Here is a 12,180-nt window from a genome sequence, read left to right on the forward strand (position 1 = left end):
CATTAATAAATACATACATAAAGGAAAGAAGGAAAAATAAAATTGGAAGTATCTGCAAAAATTTTCCCCCCAAAGTTTATATTTGAATATCATGTTGTCAAAAACAAAGTTTAGTGATGAGTACACCCCACAAATCAGAACTTCAGTCACAACACAAACATCTGAAATCAGCTTTATGAGAGTAAAAACTATTCTTAAAAATCAAACCATAAGTGACTCTTAATCTCACAAAACAAACCGAGGGTTGCTGTGGGGAGGGGGTTTGGGAGAAGGGGGTGGGATTATGGACACTGGGGAGGGTATGTGCTTTGGTGAGTGCTGTGAAGTGTGTAAACCTAGTGATTCACAGACCTGTACCCCTGGGGATAAAAATATATGTTTATAAAAAATAAAAAATAAAAAAAAAATTAACCAGTAATAAATCACACATTGAGTTAAAAAAAAAAATCTCACCTAGCAAATACTAGTGAGTGAGTAAAAGTTATCTTATTTAGCAAATACTAATGAAAAATCAATTACCTCTAGACTACATGTCTATTAAAGATATTTGTAAAAATGTCTAAAATATTATGGAATGGTATGTCCATTGCAATTTTATTGTAAAACTTATTTTAGTAGCAAACCTGTACATATGTTTTTATTCAGAGAAAATTAAAAGAATAACTTCTCAATTTGTAGAAAAATCAACTTTATGTTTAATCATCATAAAAATAAATGGATAAAAATTTTAAAATACAGTGTAAACACTATTTGTTAATATTAACATTGGTTTTCACTTTCTAGAATGTCATTTAAACCTAAAAATCTTATCAGATAATGTGAATATAGATATATTATATATGTATATATATATACATATATATTATATATATATTCTACTCATTATAAACACCATGGTGAACATTTTTAAATTATATTATGTGATACCTACACAATTATGCTGAGCTGACACACTGAAATAGTACATTTGGCGACTCAAAACTGTCTAGTTATGGCAGTAAGAAAAAAAACACTTTATCAGACTTGTCAGAAATATTTTTTATGATGCTTATAAAAAGTGAGAAGTTTGACATTTTGTCTATAAATTTCAGAAAGGGCACAAAATATTTCTTGAAAGTAAAACTGTCTTTTCTCCCAGAAGTGTATATCTAAAAAGGGAAAGGCAATTAAGAACAAGAAAGGGTCTTTTCTTTAAGTAAATACTTAAATGTTCTCTCTTTCAGTGACCTTCCTTAATGGAAACCACTTTTAGTGTATTCAAAATATAATCTTAAAAATATTCAAAATATTAAAAGTATTCAAAATATGATAAAATATTAAAGTAATATATACATAACATAAATGTAAAGTTGAAAAATAACATTACAAAAGTTTTGAACCATTTACCAAGCTAACGAACAGGACATTACCATACATTAGCTAGTTGTATAGCATTCTGTAATCATATGTTCCTTCATCCCAGAAATAATCATTATTTTGTGTTTGTTATTCTCTTGCTTCTTCTAATAGATTAACTCTATGTGTATGTCTGATTTTGCCTGGTTTTATGCTTTTTAACTTCATGCAAATGTTATTATATGTTTTCTTCTATGACTTGTCATTATCTTTCATTAAACTCTCATCAGTATGTTTGACAAATTAGCCCATACTGATCATTTTTGCATATTTAGAAGTTGTAGTATGTCGGTTAATAAAGAATAAGCATCTGTTCAAATCCGTGCTTTCTGGTTTTGAAATATTAGCTCTTATTTTTTTCTTTCTTTTTTGGGGTCCTTTTTTATTCTGATTGATTTATAGGAAATGGTTATTCCAATGCCTCAATGGATGAACTGTCAAAACACACTCATAGAAACATAGATCTTACTCAACATAAACATCACTAATGAGTCATGGGATACAAGCCAAAAGCAAATACGGACCCAGCATCCCTCACCAAAGGGGCACCGATCCATCAGGCACAACTTCCAATAATGTCCATTTCTCTCATGCTGTGATACCTTTTGGCTGTGAATGACACATGAGCACTGAATACTGTTGGCGAAATGTTTTCAAAGAAATCTTGTTTGGTTTGGGCAGCTTCCTAATTTTACACTACATCAATCCAACAGATAGAAAATATATATGTGACTAAACATCCATTCTCTGCACAGCCAAGTCCATAAATTCCATAAAACGTTCCTCCCGAATCCATAAATTCTGTTTTTTATGATAGTCCATCTAGTCAAACCAGGAGTTAGATCATAAAAAGGATTTGGGTTTTTGGTTTTTTGTTAGTTGGTTGATTTTGTTTTCCCTTCCACATGAAATTTGCCAAGTGCAATCATTCTGCTAGTAAACATTACATTTACATGTTTCTGAGAATGTCTGGTTCAGGCTTATCATTCTCTGTGTCCCACAAGGAAAAGAAGATATCGTGGGTCTGACGTTGACTCTTCCTTCCTACTTTACATTTTAGGTTACCTAGATTTTCCCCTTCCTATGTATTGAAAATATTTCTTCCATCATTTTGGTAGTATATTTTGATTAACAGAAGTTCTTACTCTTGACAGAGTTGAAGCATATATCAAACTTTTTTTTTTTTTGTGACCTTGACTTAACACCGACCTCCTTAAAATGTTAAAGCCTCACTTTCCACATTTGTTCATCCACTCGGAGTTGACTTTGGTGTATTCTAGCAGATAAGTGTGGGTGCACGGCAAATTATCTGAAGCAGCATGAGGAGAAATGAAGACATAAGGAGTGTGAGGCAAGGTGAAATTGGGTCATTCCGCAGTAGGCCCGGAGGACACAGGGACAGGGAGCAGGTGCTGCTGTGCCCATGGTCCCAGCCACCACAACACTGTGACCCTTGATGGAATGGTCTTCCACGTTAAATCCTTATGGTGTCAATGGCCATCTCTTTAGCAAAGAATGAAGTCTCCTTTCTGGCCCCTGCAAGCTGGTGACTTCCGTTTCCTTTGAAGGTCATCAGTAGCACCAAACCATAAAGCACTGAGCAATCAACCAGAGCTGCTGGAATGATCAGGTGCATGGAGCCCAAAAGACTTATTGGCCATGCAGAAACTATCCAGATTACTGATCTAATATCATAGCGTATGTATTTAAATGTGCTCTCTTCCTAATATCTTACACTTTTAACTCACAGATCTTCAGCTTATTTCTATAGTGAGAGCAGGACCTGATGTTAGTCCTACTCTTGGCATCATATAATGGAAACATATGCGTTATTTTAGAGTATTCTTATATTGCTCAAAATAATGCACTCAAAAACCATCATAAAGCATTGTGCTTGTTCGGCTGAGGTCCACTCATTACCATGTACAAAGGATCTGCACCGTAATTCCTGCCAAATATTTCTGTCTCCCTGAAGCCTGTCTCCAACTGTGCTGCACAATAACACTGTTTTTATAATTAAATATTCTCCTGGAAACATCAGCTAAAGGGCATTAATATTTAATTACTTCATGCCCTATATTTTGTATGTTACAAAAACACTATACAAGTCCAAGAGGTTATTTTTTTCTTTACTGGAGTCTCAGCTGAACTTCCAAAGCTGCCTCTTTTTTCTTGTAGCTCTGACGAGCTTACTTCTCTTTGTTAAAACCTTCTGTTATTTTGACATTTTCTTGTAAATCAGAACTACACTTCACCTCGTAGACAAGCTCTTTACCAAAGTGCAACAGACTGTTTTACGTTTCTCATTACTCACTCAACTCCCCGGCAAACCTCATCTGTTCTTTTCAAACAGAACAGCTCCCCACCCGGCCAGTGAGTGGCCATGGCCGTGACTGAGGCTGCAGGCCGTACCGTGTGCAAGGCTCCTGACGCAGCAGCCTCCTGCTGCCCCCAGTGATGCCTGACAGCCTCCACTGCAGGGACCTCATCACCCCCCCTACTATCCAGGAAGACATGTCCAAGTGGCCACAATGGCATTAGATTGAACACATGATTACCGGGTGGCCGCTACGTGCAAAGCATGTAACTTTCATATCTCCACTCATGCCCCTTTTGGTATTTTTGGCCCAAGGGGCTCATTCATGTGATGATATCCAATACCTGTAGCCCAGCATTGGTGAGAAGGCAATTCCTCCCAGGTGCTAAGAGGGATATAGTTGATTCTTAATTTAGGTAATTACAATGACAAGTAATACACATCCATCAATTTTCACTTTGCAGGGACAACTGCCCCAGAGAAAAATACAGTTGTAATGATACTTAAAATTGGGAAAAAAAAAAAAAGAACCTTGTGAACTAGCTGGAATAGAGATAGAAATATAACTTAATACGTTTAAGCTTTCCAGGTTATAAGTTACTAGAGTTAGAACATTCATTTGCTAGGAAATCAAGTAAGAGACATATGAAATTTCACTTCAGTAAAACATGTTGATGGTAAGTAACCTTAAATTGTTTTTTGTGAAAAGCACCTTTCAGAGTCCTGGAGACTCAGAGGAAAGAGTCAGAGGGAAGATGGTAGTTGCAACTCTCAAGCAGCACAAGGCAGTTCTTAAAAGTAGGTGGTAGGGGAGGCTGGGTGGCTCAGTCGTTGAACATCTGCCTTCAGCTCAGGTCATGATCCCAGGGTCCTGGGATCGAGTCCTACATCAGTCTCCCTGTTCAGCGGGAAGCCTGCTTCTCCCTCTCCTACCCACCCCTGCTTCTGTTCCCTCTTTCACTGTGTCTCTCTCTGTCAAATAAATAAATAAGATATATATATTTTTAAAATAGGTGGTATCCCACAGGCAAACCCAACAGACTCTGAAGCAAGGGGCTTCCTGGGATAGAATGGTTCATGGGACTGCCGTAGGCATCACTAGAGACCATGAACTATAAAGGGAGCATCAAGCTGAGTAGGAAAAGGTATAGTTTGTTTTGTTTTAATATTTTATTTATTAGTTTGACAGAGAGGGAACACAAGCAGGGGAGTGGGAGAAGGAGGAGCAGGCTTCCCGCTGGGCAGGTAGCCTGATGCAGAGCTTGATCCCAGAACCCTGAGATCATGACCCCAGCCCAAGGCAGGCGCTTAGCGACTGAGCCACCTGGATGCGCCAAGATGTAGAGTTTTAATTGTAAGAAATCTTGCAGCAGCAGGTTTGTCTTGGCTGAGATAAATATGAATATAGTAGCATACACACACACACACACACACACACACACACCCATAAGATACCAGTGGATGCTTCACTGTGACATGTAAAGAATTTCTATTAGCTGAGGATACAACTATACCCATCTCTTCTTTCAGATCAGGGGATCACCTTTTTCAAAAAAAGAAAGAGCCATAATGAACCCATCAAATGATATAGTAACCTAGTCTCTGGGGGAAAAAAACAAAAAAGAAGAAGAAGAATTTACTGGGAAAAATGCCTTCAATTTTCTGATTCAAATAATGGAATGAATGTACTCCAAGAGCTTAGTGAAAACAGCAATGTGTTTGAAGCTGAAATGTAAAAGTCCTCCAAGAGAAGCCAGTGCTGAGGAGTCCACAGGGGACATGGAGGCTGCAGGGGCGAGGGCAGTGGTGATGACGGGAAAAACAATAAATACTAAGAATACAGTCTTTAATGAAAAAAACACAAAGAGAAATCAAATATATTGAAATCACATTAAACAAAGAGAGAGTAAAAGTGTAACACCCCCTCTTAGAAGGAAATAAATTTAAACAATTCTCAATCAAATTTGAAAAGGCAAGAATTAAAGGGAAACTATCAAATAAGGGCATCAGAGTTGAGTAAGATCAGATATTTCAATCCAAATAACATTAGTAATGACATTAAATATTAGTGGAGTATATATTTCAGTAGAAAAGGCCAAAAATTGTTAGGAGAGGGAAATCTTGTTTTTTTTTTCCAACCAGCAACTAAGAGCTGCTTGTAAGAAGTGGATACTCAATATAAACATACGAGAAAGTTTTTAAAAAGAGTAAAAGCTATACAATGAATGCACTCGCTAAAAAATGTCAACATCACTATATTTTTAGTAGACAAGTCAGGCTTTAAGAATTATGAGATTTAAAGAGGATTATGTCATTATGACAGTATGTTCAGTACAAGAAGTTAAAATTCAAAATTGAGATGTCTTTAAATGACCAAAGATAAAGTTAAAATTTTTAAAATGAACAGAGAAGTTCATAATCATATGTGAGATTTTTAATTTGTCTCAGGTCTCAGGAACAGACAGAATAAGCAGTGGTTTATTACAGTTTATGTCTTATTTTTGTCTTGCTTTGTTTTTTACCTATAGTTACTGAAAATTTCTGGAAAGGTTTATACTTAAGGCCCATGACATGCTTAATTGATAACTGTTGCTTTATATTCAAACTAACAATTTCAGTGTATTACACATATGTCAAAATATGGTTGTTGACTATATTAGTTGTTATAATTTTTCAGTTGATTAACTTGAATAAATATTTGTGATAGATCATCATGGGTATATATATATATATTTAACTGGTAGACAGATTTTATTAAGTTAAGGATAATACTATCTCAGTAAACAATCGTTTCTTATTTTAATTCAAGAATGAGTGTTACCTTCAATAAATGAATTTCCAGATATTATAAAAGTGTTTGCGGTTGCCTGTGTTTTTAAAATAGCTAGTTAAGAACATTAAATGTTTCCTTATTCAATCACTTTTCATTCTGAAAAATAACTCTAGGTAGTCATAAAATAATCATCTCTCTTATTTAATCCAAACATTGTCCATTGTTTGAAAATGATCATACTAATGATCTAGAAGGTATTAAGATGCTTTGTATGTTTTTATGTTTTATGTTTTATAACTGGAAATTAAAAACAATTTAGACAAAAACAGTGGAGTAAAGCCAGTTCCTAAAATGTCCTCACTCTAATTGAAACATACACTTTTCTATATATGTTTTCAAAGAGATAAATAGCAAAAGATCACTGGGTAGGGGGAAAGAGATTATTTAATAAAAGGAAAGGGAGCAGTCAAAAATGGATTACTAGTAGGTATTAGATAATTTTGGCAGACAAAAGAAAAGACATGAGTAAATTAAATTATGCATAACTTGGCATACAACTTTGGAATTTAACCCCTGTTTTTGAAACACAAAGCTGTGAGCTGCCCAATTTCCATAACTCCACTGGAAAAGTTAAAAAAACAAAACAAACAAACAAAAACAAAAAACCCACCACAATCCTTAAGCTGTAGCAGTTACCAAAAAATAGGGAAAAAATATTGGATAAGTTGGAAGAATTACAGGAAATTCATCTATAATCCTTCAACACAACTAAATGACATGCAAAGCAATATCCAGCTTGCATGTTTGGAAGGTAAGGACATGACTGATCTGGCATTTCTGCAAACATATCACAAGAGGAAGGAAGGGAGGGAGAGGGGGAGGGAGAAAGGGAGAAGCACGAGACACATAAAACTAAGAACAAAACACACTGTGCCAAAAATGAAGAGCATTATCCATCGTGTTTCCTACTAAAGAAAACTTCTAAAATTCTGAATAATTTAATAAAATCTAAATTTAAATATGAGATAAATAAAGGGTAGAATTTAATGATACAGAAATTGCAGTGGAGGGAAACATACTAGTGCAAAATGAATAGCATTACAGAAGGAAAAGGAAAAAATAGAATTACAGAACGAATCAGCACAGCTGAGTACCACATTAATGACATAGAGGAATGGCTTAAAATAACCATAGCGGAAGCCACCTGAAAGTAACAAAGCTCTTGGACCAATTAGAGAGAAAACCCTAGACTAACAAGAGAGGCAAAAATAATCTAACAGAAATGTAATTGGGAACCCTGAGGTAGAAAGCCGCACAAAGGCAATGGAACCCTTTCTAGAAACACAACTGCAATATTTTCTAGAAACATAGTGAAACAAAATCATATGCTAGACGATCAATCCACAATCCATACTAAGTGGGAAGAGAAAATCACTTACACTCTAATTAGTTTATTTCATGTGATGAGTTTAAAAACTTTAGATATTCAGATTCAAAACCAGGTCAGGGATAAGACTGAGGCTTGAAGAGTGAGGGAAGAACATCAAATTGAGCAAGAAGGCTCCACTGGAAATAAAATGAAGCATTTTTGTTGTTGTTAATAAACCAGCATTTCCGGTACACTGGGCGGAAAGCTAACTTTTGTTGCAGTCACCTATTTATCTGGTTATCAACCCTGCTGCGTTGTTCATCTGTGTTTTCTCACGCACTGGTCAAAGTATTCAATATACGTGCAAGGAGCCCTGAGTAAAATATTTCATTTTAAACGAGCTCCCAATAAATTAATTTATAATTAGAGGGACTGAAAAATCAGAAAATTAATTATGAAGTCTAGAATTCAGAAGATAATCTTGAGGCCAGAATTCAGGATTTAAAATTCACCATAAAAGTGATTTCTGAATACACTGACGGAGACCAGAGCCTCCAGAGAACAGGCACTTTGGAGAAAGTGCTTCTATCCACTTAGATAGAGAGGAATAAGAGGATCTTAAGTAGAAAACTGCAGGTGCTACAGCAAAGGGGGACATTTTTCAAGATGTCTGTTGAAAACTTAGCTGTTTCCAATCGAATTACCTTCGTCTTTTTGTCAAACATTAAATGATCATACAGGTATGGGGCAAATTTTGGAATTTTGTTTTTTAGTTGCGTATAGTCGACACACAATGTTACATCAGTTTCATATAGTGATTCAACATAGCTATGTTCACAAGTGCAGCTACCTCAGTCATCACACTACACTACTACAGTATCATTCACTATGTCCCCTATGCTGTACCTTTTATTCCTGCGACCTAAATGCATCCCATAACCCATAGCTTCTATCTCCTGGTTCCCTTCACCCACTTTGCCCACCCCTACTCCCCTCCCTTCTGGAAGCCATCAGCTTCTTCTCTACATTTATTTATAGGTCTGATTGCACTTTTTGTTTGCTTATTCATTTTTTAAAATTCCACAAATAAGTGAAATCATATGGTATTTGTCTTTCTCCGTTTAACTTATTTCACTGAGCACAATATCCTCTAGGTCCATCCATGTTTTTGTAAATGGCAAAATGTCATCCTTTTTATGGATATTTATACTATATATTTTTTATCCTTTCATCTATCAATGTGTATATATTAGCTATTTAAATAACGCTGTAATAAACATAAGGGTGCATGTATCTTTTCAAATTAGTGTTTTTGATTTTTTGGGTAAATAGCCAGTAGTGGAATTATTGAATCATAGAGTATTTTTAGTTTTAGTTTTACTAAGAACCTCCCTACCGTGCAACAGTGGCTGTACCAATTTACATTCCCACCACCAATACATAAGTGTTTTTTTCTCCACATCCTCACCAAGGCTTGTTTTTTGTCTTCTTGATTTCGGCCTTTTTAACAGGTGTTATCTGATATTTCATCACAGTTTTGATTTGCATTTCCCTGATGATGAGTGAGGCTGAGCATATTTTCATATGTCTGTTAGCCAGCTGTAAGTCTTCTTTGGAAAAATATCTATGCAAGTTGTCTGTCCCTTTTTTTTTTTTTTTAATCAGATTTTTTTTTAGTGTTGAGTTGTATAAGTTCTTTATATACTTTGGATATTAACCTTTTATTGGATATGTCATTTGCACAACCTTCTCTCATTTCATAGGTTGCCTTTAGTCAAAACAATCTTAAAAAGGACAAAACAAGGGGTATTGCAATTCCAAATTTCAAGAAATACTACAAAGCTGTAGTAATCAAAACAGTATGGTATTAGACGCATAGATCAATGGAACAGAATAGAGAGGCCAGAAGTAAACATATACTTATATGGTCAATTAATTTATGACAAAGGAGGCAAGAGTATACCATGGAGGAAAGACAGTCTCTTTAGTAAATAGAGCCAAGGAAGCTGGACAGTCACAGTCACGAGGGGACTCAGTCTATTAAGCATCTGCCTTTGGCTCAGGTCATGATCTCCTGGGTCCTGAGATGGAGCCCTGCACTGGACTCCCTGCTCAGCAAGGAGACTTCTTCTCCCTTTCCCTCTCCCTTCCCCACTCATTCTCTCTCTCTCAAATAGGTAAATAAAGCCTAAAACAAAACAAAACAAAACAAAAACTGGACAGTTACATGCAAAAGAATGAAACTGGACCGCTTTCTAACACCATACACAAAAATAAATTCAAAATAAATTAAAGACTTAAATGCGAGACCTAAAACCATAACAAATTCTAGGAAAGAACATGGGCAACAATTTTGCTGACCTCAGTCATAACAACACTGCTCTGGACATGTTTCCTAAGGCAAGGGAAACAAAAGCAACAAGAAACTACTGGGATTACATCAAAATAAAAAGCAAAGGAAATGCATAGCAAAGGAAACCATCCACAAAACAGAAAGACAATATACTGAATAGCAGAAAAAGGTACCTGCATTCTTGTACTTTTATAAATTTAAGCTTATGCCAATTTCAAATATCCTGGTTTACTGCAGGGTTGGAATAAATATAAAATTAGTTAGGTTAAAGCATTTTCCTTTTTCAGAATTTTTCATTTTCTTGTATCAAAACTTATTTGATCAAATCAGATTTGACTTTTCAATTCTTTGCTTTCTGTATACATTCTTATTTATACTTTATTTTTAATTTTATTTAAATTCAATTAATTAACATATAGCTTATTATGAGTTTCAGGGGTAGAGTTTAATGATTCATCAGTAGCGTATAACACCAGCCATTACAACACATGTCCTCCCCTTAATACCCATCACCGAGTTACCCCATCCCCCCACTCAACTCCCCTCCAGCAACCCTCAGTTTGTTTCCTAGAGTTAAGAGTCTCTTAGGGTTTGTCTCCCTTTCTGATTTTGTCTTATTTTATTTTTCCCTCCCTTCCCCTACAATCCTCTGTTTGGTTTCTGAAGTTCCACATATGAGTGAGATTATATGATAATTGTCTTTCTCTGATTTATTTCGCTTAGCATAATATCTTCTAGTTCCATCCATGTCCTTGCAAATGGCAAGATTCATTTTTTGATGGCTAAGTAACACATACATATATATATATATATATATATACACACACATATATACATATATATATATTCCACATCTTCATTATCCATTCATCTGTCAATGGACATCTGGGATCTTTCCATAGTTGGCCCATTGTGGACATTGCTGCTATAAACACGGGGGTGCAGATACCCCTTTGGAGCACTATGTTCATATCCTTTTGATAAATATCTACTAGGGCAATCGCTGGGTCATAGGGTAACTCCATTTTCAACTTTTTGAGGACCCTCCATACCATTTTCGAGAGTGGCTGCACCAGCCTGCATTCCACCAACAGTATAAGAGAGTTCCCTTTTCTCCACATCCTCTTTAATATCTTCGTTTCTTTTGTTAATTTTAGTCATTCTGACCAGTGCGAGGTGATATATCATTGAGGTTTTGATTTGTATTTTCCTGATGCTGAGTATTTATTCATGTGTCTGTTGGCTATTTGTATGTCTTCCTTGGAGAAATGTCTGTTTATGTTTTCTGCCATTTCTTGACTGGATTATTTGGTTTTTGGGTGTTAAGTTTGATAAGTTCTTTCTAGATTTTAGATACTACCTCTGATAAGGCATTTTGCAAATATCTTCTCCCATTCTGTAGGTTGTCTTCGGTTTTGCGGACTGTTTCCTTTGCTGTGCAAAATAGCTTTTAATCTTGATGAAGTCCCAATAGTTCATTTTTGCTTTTGTTCCCCTTGTCTTTGGAGACGCAAGAAGTTGTTGGAGCCGATGAAGTTGTCTTTGGAGACGCAAGCAAGAAGTTGTTGCAGCCGATGTCAAAGAGGTTGTTGCCTAAGTTTTCCTCTAGGATTCTGATGGATTCCTGTCTCACATTTAGGTCTTTCATCCATTTTGACTCTATTTTTGTGTATGGTTTAAGAAAGAGGTCCAGTTTCATTTTTCTACATGTGGCTGTCCAATCATCCCAACACCATCTGTCTACATTTTTAAATCACTTTCCAATTTCTGTAAAAAATGTTTTCTGTAATTTTGATTAAGAGTTGCACTGATTTGTAGATAAAGTGGAAAAAACTCGCATTTAAAAAGTCAGTCCAAGTATTTGGATTTGTCTCTTTCCTTTACTATTTGTTGGTTTTACTTGCCTATTTTCATACTTTGTTATTAGATGTGCACATATTTAAGATTGTTATGACTTCTTGATGAATTGATCT

This window comes from Mustela erminea, chromosome 13, assembly GCF_009829155.1.
Source record: "Mustela erminea isolate mMusErm1 chromosome 13, mMusErm1.Pri, whole genome shotgun sequence".
Taxonomy (NCBI): Eukaryota; Metazoa; Chordata; class Mammalia; order Carnivora; family Mustelidae; genus Mustela; species Mustela erminea.